The following is a 5,849-nucleotide window of genomic DNA, read 5'->3' on the forward strand; positions in this document are numbered from 1 at the left end:
TCCACGTCCAAGAGTAATATATAGATGATGTGGTAGTGGCGTTGTCTCATTCATTAGTAGCGTTTTATTCATCCTGTTTGTTGATAAAGGGGAAACCTGAAACGTCCATTTATCTGTTTTCGTAATTAAATTGAAGCTTACATTCAAGTTTACATTGTTATTTATTTGATTGTTGATGGGGAACGACAAACGCTGACAACGGTAGCTACGCTACATGATTTAAAAAATAAAGTTTGGTTTCTTCACAATTTGAAATATATATATATAAATATATATATATATATATATATATATATATATATATATATATATATATATATATATATATATATATATATATATATATATATATATATATATATATATATATATATATACTCTTATATTGCATGGTTTTTAACAACATCCATATGATTTTTTGACGTGATCTGACAACCATGGGTGGTTTCTGACAACATTGCTAAGTTGTCAAAAACCATGTAGGTTTTTTTCGTCTGAAAACGATTTGCCTTTGGCTGACAGATAAAAATAAGTTAAGTTGTTAAAAACGTTTGACTACAAGTTGAGTAGCGCCCCTTGGGTGCAAAGAAAATGTGAATAAATTTGGATTTGAATCAGGCAGAGCCATGGCAATCTCTTGACACTGGAGATAGTTTTCTACTGGAATTTGACCTACTTCCGCTTCCGTTTTGGGCGGACCGAAGATACAACTTGGGTGGACTGTGGTTTGTGCATTCAACATTCAATCTGATGAAGTAAAACTTACTGAATTAGGTGAGTATTTTTGTTTCAACTTGTTGTCCTATCTATCTAGATGCATGTTGTTGCTTTTTAAAAATTGTTTCTTGTATTGCCTGGGCGTGATCATTGAATGCAACTTGGGCGACTGTAGACTACAGTGTAGTTGAGACTCACAACTGCCTTAAAGTTGAAGTAGAACTCTACAACTACAAACGTCATTGTCATAGAGTAATGAAATAGAGAAGTCATAGCGACCTAATTAATTCTTGAACGAAGTTGGGCTCTATTTATATTAAGTTGTCTTCTGATTTCCTAGATAATAAGAAAGCTGAGATAGTAGAGTCAAAGTCTCTGTACTGCCTGCTGCCGTTGCTGTGATTTTCAAACATGAACACAAATCACACAGATTATATTTGGGAATACTCTGTATTGGATTTCATTTCATTACAGTTACAGCACTAAGCTAAAAGAGTAAAAGCTTACTTTATGGCTTAAACTTTAGTGAACACATTCAGACTTATTAGGCTTAGGGCTCAAAATTAAAAAGTAAGTAAGGGCACGAGGACAAGACGTCTAAAGTTTGATAACATTTTCAAACTCTATGAACTGTTTTTATTTTTTTATTATTATGGTAGTGGTAGAGGCTAGGGAGTCCAATATTTTAGCTTCCCAGCGTAAAACCGTATATTTTTGTTTATGGAATTGTTTCTATATGTTGAAGAGGCAAGTTTTTTAAATTCTATTTATTTATAACTTTTTTTTTTTTGGTTTAGTTGCTGTACTTCCTAGGTTTTTGCTTAAAAAAGGGCTTTTTAATAATATTAGCCCAGCCCCCCTCCCACCCCCCCCCCCCCCCAGAACAGAGAAGTAAACGAATTTTTGAAACCAAGAGAATATTAAAGAACAACATTTTTAAAAATGGAAACTTAAAAAAAACATTAAAGAAGAAAAGAAAAATAACTTTTGTGTTGGACGGTGATAACTTTCACTTTCAATCTCTCTTCTGTCTTTCCTCTCTATTTTTTAATATTTTTTTTTTTTGGTGGGTGGAGGGAGATTGGCATGTTCTTATTAAACAGACTAAAAAAAAATAAACAGTAGATAAAGAACAAAAACAAAACAACTTCACTCCACAACATAGGAAACAGTTCTAGTTATATATATATATATGAAAAAATATGACTTAACTTTGGAAGACCAAAATCATGGTCTCCCTAACAAATATTTTAAAATATTTGTTAGAAAAAAAAAAGAAAAGAAAATTAATTTTTGTGCTGGCCGGCCAATAACCTACAATCTCTCTTCTGACTTATAAAAAAAAAAGGGGGGGGGGGGGCATGATAATAATATTATCACTATGCCTTAAGAAATAATAAATAAATCAATCAAGAACAGCAGCAAAAACAACCAATAATAATTAAATAGAAGAAAGAAAAACAAAAGAACAAAATCTCCCCTCAACATAAAGAGACAGAAGATTTTGGTCTCGCTAGACACTTCCTTTTATTATACTTTACCCAGTGTGGTATCTAGATATGAAAATAAAAAAGAGGGAGAGAAGCAGGTTTTGTGATCCGCCAATTACATCCATTCTGCAGCTGCTGATAGGCTAGCTGAGGTCCCTCAGTGAGGAAAAAGCTATTTGTAAAATTGGGGTGGTTTACTTGCGCAATTCTGCACCATTCTCAGTTTTTATGAAATTTGGCATATAAATAATCTACAATTGTGGCTAATAGAAAATCCATCTCAACTTATAAACTAAAGATCTACAGGTTTAAATTTACAAATTTTTACTTCACCATAACTCCATAACTGGTACGTTACGTTAATTCTATTCTTAATCATTATTTCAGATATGGCAGGAGGATGCTGCAAGCATCCCTTGACAAGCAAAATCTACAACAAGCGGAGCAAGCATCCCTTGACAAACAAAAATTACATCAAGCGGAATCTCAAACTCAATGTAAGAATAAAAGAGTAGTCATAGAGTTATCAGTTATCAGACTTCTTCATTAGCAGCTTTCGTAAAGGAATCAAGAGTGTTCACGTAAAACACAGTTAAATGTTTGCAAAAATAATCAACTGAAGTGGCATACTGTGTTGTGTATGGTCATTCCATAGAGATTGTGACTTGGGTCAAATATGAAAGTTTAAGATAGCTACTTAGTTTAGGTACCTACCAACTACTGTAGTTCATATAAGAGACTGTTTGACACATTAGTTTTGTGTTGTCACATTGAGAAATGCGGTGTAACACCACTCGCCATCCCCACTCAGTCCCATTTTAATTTTACTGATACTTAGCCAACTAACTAGTCATTTCACTGTTCCTGTAATGCATAGACATACGGCGGGCAGTTGAAACAGTACAAATATTTACATCTTGAGTTTTGGTGCGGTCCGAGGATTTGATCCACTGACCTACCACTCCCGAGTCTTCCAATTGAGTGAAAGTTTAAGCTGTTATGCAATATTGATCATTTACTTCTTCCACTTGGGACATAGAAATTAAATATAGTTGACTTTTATGTATGATGTAAGCCAACCCTGTGATGGAACAACACTTGGATTTTGATACTAATCATTTACTAAGTAAAACAATTTTTCAATAAAATTCATTTATAACATTGAGATACAATATGATTTTATTCATTCCCCCTTAGATAAAGGTGCAGTGAATGACAAAGTAGAAGAATGGCTGGACACTTTCCCATCCATAGTAGAATGTTCAAAGGTATGTTTATTCCAACAAAATACAATGCCTCATTTTGTTTTTATTAAAAAATAAGTAAAATAATGTCAATCACTTACTTTATATTATGTTGGGTATGCTTCTTCAACTGATTTTATAGTGTAATAGCTTTAAAAATCCTAATAAATATTGGAATGTAGCATCTAATGATCAAATACAAAGTCATGGCTTATTTTGATATTTTGATTAACATCAATTGAGACAATGAACTTCTGGGTTTACATGACACTAAATTTGTGCATTTTGCAAATCTTGTGGTATTTTGTTGAAAATAGTTTTTTCCTTTCAAGTATGCGCCATGACCTTTTAAAAATGCTGATTTTAAAATTTGCTTTACATCTTCTCTCACTAGGACATTAAATTAGTATCCCCATGCTCACTGTTTAAATTTAAACATCTTTATATTCCTAATATTTTAAAGGTTTCCGGCAGTATTGGTGTACCACCATCTGAGACCATATCTGAGCACCTTGACTTCCCAGCACTTCACTGTGATCTTGTGCAAGATGAGGATTTATTACCCACCTGGTAAGGAATCATCACCACAATCATGTTTTAATGCTTTCAAGTCATGATTTTATTTTACACAACATATGTTCAAGTCAATTTTTTTTAAAAAGGACTTACAATATGATACTGCGATATAAGTATAAAAGATGCATGCTAACAAAAACTTTAATCATTATTGGTAGTATTGATTATGCTGTTATGATCTTTTATGAATTTGATACAATTGATTAAAAAGTACTGCATTCAAAATAAAGAGAAACTTAAATGTGAAGTTGTTTTTTTTTTTTTATTTGGTCGAGAGTATTCATGTTAGATCATAATATATTTCAAGTTATTAATATTTGAGTTTACTCAACTTCTACTTCATTTTAAATGTAATCTAATTTTCACCACAAGGCTCACTTTCAAAATTGAATTATCATATTTTAGATGACTCTGATTCTGATGAAGATGAAAGTATGGTAGACTCCAGTTCTGAGGTGATTGATAACCAAGGTGAAACAGAAAATACTTATGGTAAGGTTAATTCCTTGTGTTCACCTGTTTTTCTGTATTTGAAAGAGATCGATATGAACGCTGTGTGTTTGATTATTATTCCTATTAAAAGTAACGGTAGCATTTAGATATATAGGGATTTTTACCAAGGTCTCAAAGCGATTTACAACATATCTTTGTCTTGACATGTCACTGCAAAACAATAATGACACTTGGGGACAATGCCTGCATGGCGATTGGCGCATCTTACAATTTTTCAGGACACCACAAAACAACACCTGCCACTTTAACATGAACTCATGAAATGAACACGGAACTTCTAGCTTAATGTTCATCTCTGATAGGATGAGGAAATGCGTGTGAAATGTATTTCCAAGGACATAAACACCGGTCTAACAATTTTCGTATCGTGCTTGGATGCGACCCACGCGTGTCACCGGCCTGGACCCATTTGTAAGATAGTTATGATGTTGACATCAGTGTTAGCGAATGAATAGCAGAAAAGTGACGATACCAAGTGTTATATATGTTGACCATAGTTCTTCTTATTGAAATCAAAGACTTCGTAGATATGGTAATCTAATAATATAAGCGGAAGTAAAGGAAGTAGGATGATACGCTCAATGACTGACAGATTTCTAGAAGAAGCAGACCCAGACGAGCTTTTCTTTTGTTTTAATTAATTAATGGTAACTAATTATGGTTTCAAAACATTCCGAAATCAATCCGAATTTAGTTTTATTTATCTACCAAATTTCAATTGCTGCGCTAATAAAATCTGCAGCTTTGTGCAAAAATTAGGGCTATTTTTCAAAAACTAGTAATGATGCATTGCATTTATCATAAATGTGCCATTTTAGATATTAAGCCTATTTATAGTTTTATCACCCATTCTATCTATTCCTATTATCATTTTTATTTCAGTATCCCAAGCAAAGTCCAGAGGCAAGAAGGATGGCTGTTTCTTAAACAAGAGACAGTACTGCTTTTTTTGTCAGAATGGTCAGCTAAACCTGGCAAGGCACATATCAAAAATACACTTTCAAGAGAAGGAGGTTGCTGCTATGTTGTCTTATAAGGAATTTGGTGAAATGAGAAAATATCAATTGACACTAATGAAACTCAGGTGTGCAGGAAACTTTAAACATAATATTAAAATTTTAAATGCTGGTGGAACCAATATTGTGGTTGTAAAAAGGCCAAGTAAAAAAAGAAGAGCTGACAAATTCTTTACATGCCCCCACTGTTATGGCTTTTATTACAAGGTAGAAATGTAGAGGCGTGCAAAGAAATGTCCTCTTAAGGATGGAATTACTGAAGAAGAAAAGGATAAATCTGTATATTTTACTCT

The 5,849-nt window shown here is 32.9% G+C and overlaps 1 long non-coding RNA gene across 2 annotated transcripts; it reads left to right on the plus strand.

Annotated features, from left to right (window-relative positions):
• The first annotated feature begins 698 nt into the window (after positions 1-698).
• LOC144975764 (uncharacterized) lies at positions 699-4,501 on the plus strand. 2 transcript variants are annotated; one of them, XR_013645991.1, is made up of 5 exons: positions 699-774; positions 2,595-2,704; positions 3,405-3,475; positions 3,915-4,021; positions 4,433-4,501. It is a non-coding gene; the product is annotated as an uncharacterized LOC144975764 (long non-coding RNA). The 2 variants fall into 2 exon arrangements; XR_013645992.1 differs by lacking the exon at positions 699-774 and having other exon boundaries at positions 2,519-2,704.
• The last annotated feature ends 1,348 nt before the right edge of the window (positions 4,502-5,849 follow it).

Source organism: Berghia stephanieae, chromosome 6 (assembly GCF_034508935.2).
Source record: "Berghia stephanieae isolate SIO BIC M18660-M18661 chromosome 6, UCSD_Bste_1.3, whole genome shotgun sequence".
NCBI classification, from domain to species: domain Eukaryota; kingdom Metazoa; phylum Mollusca; class Gastropoda; order Nudibranchia; family Aeolidiidae; genus Berghia; species Berghia stephanieae.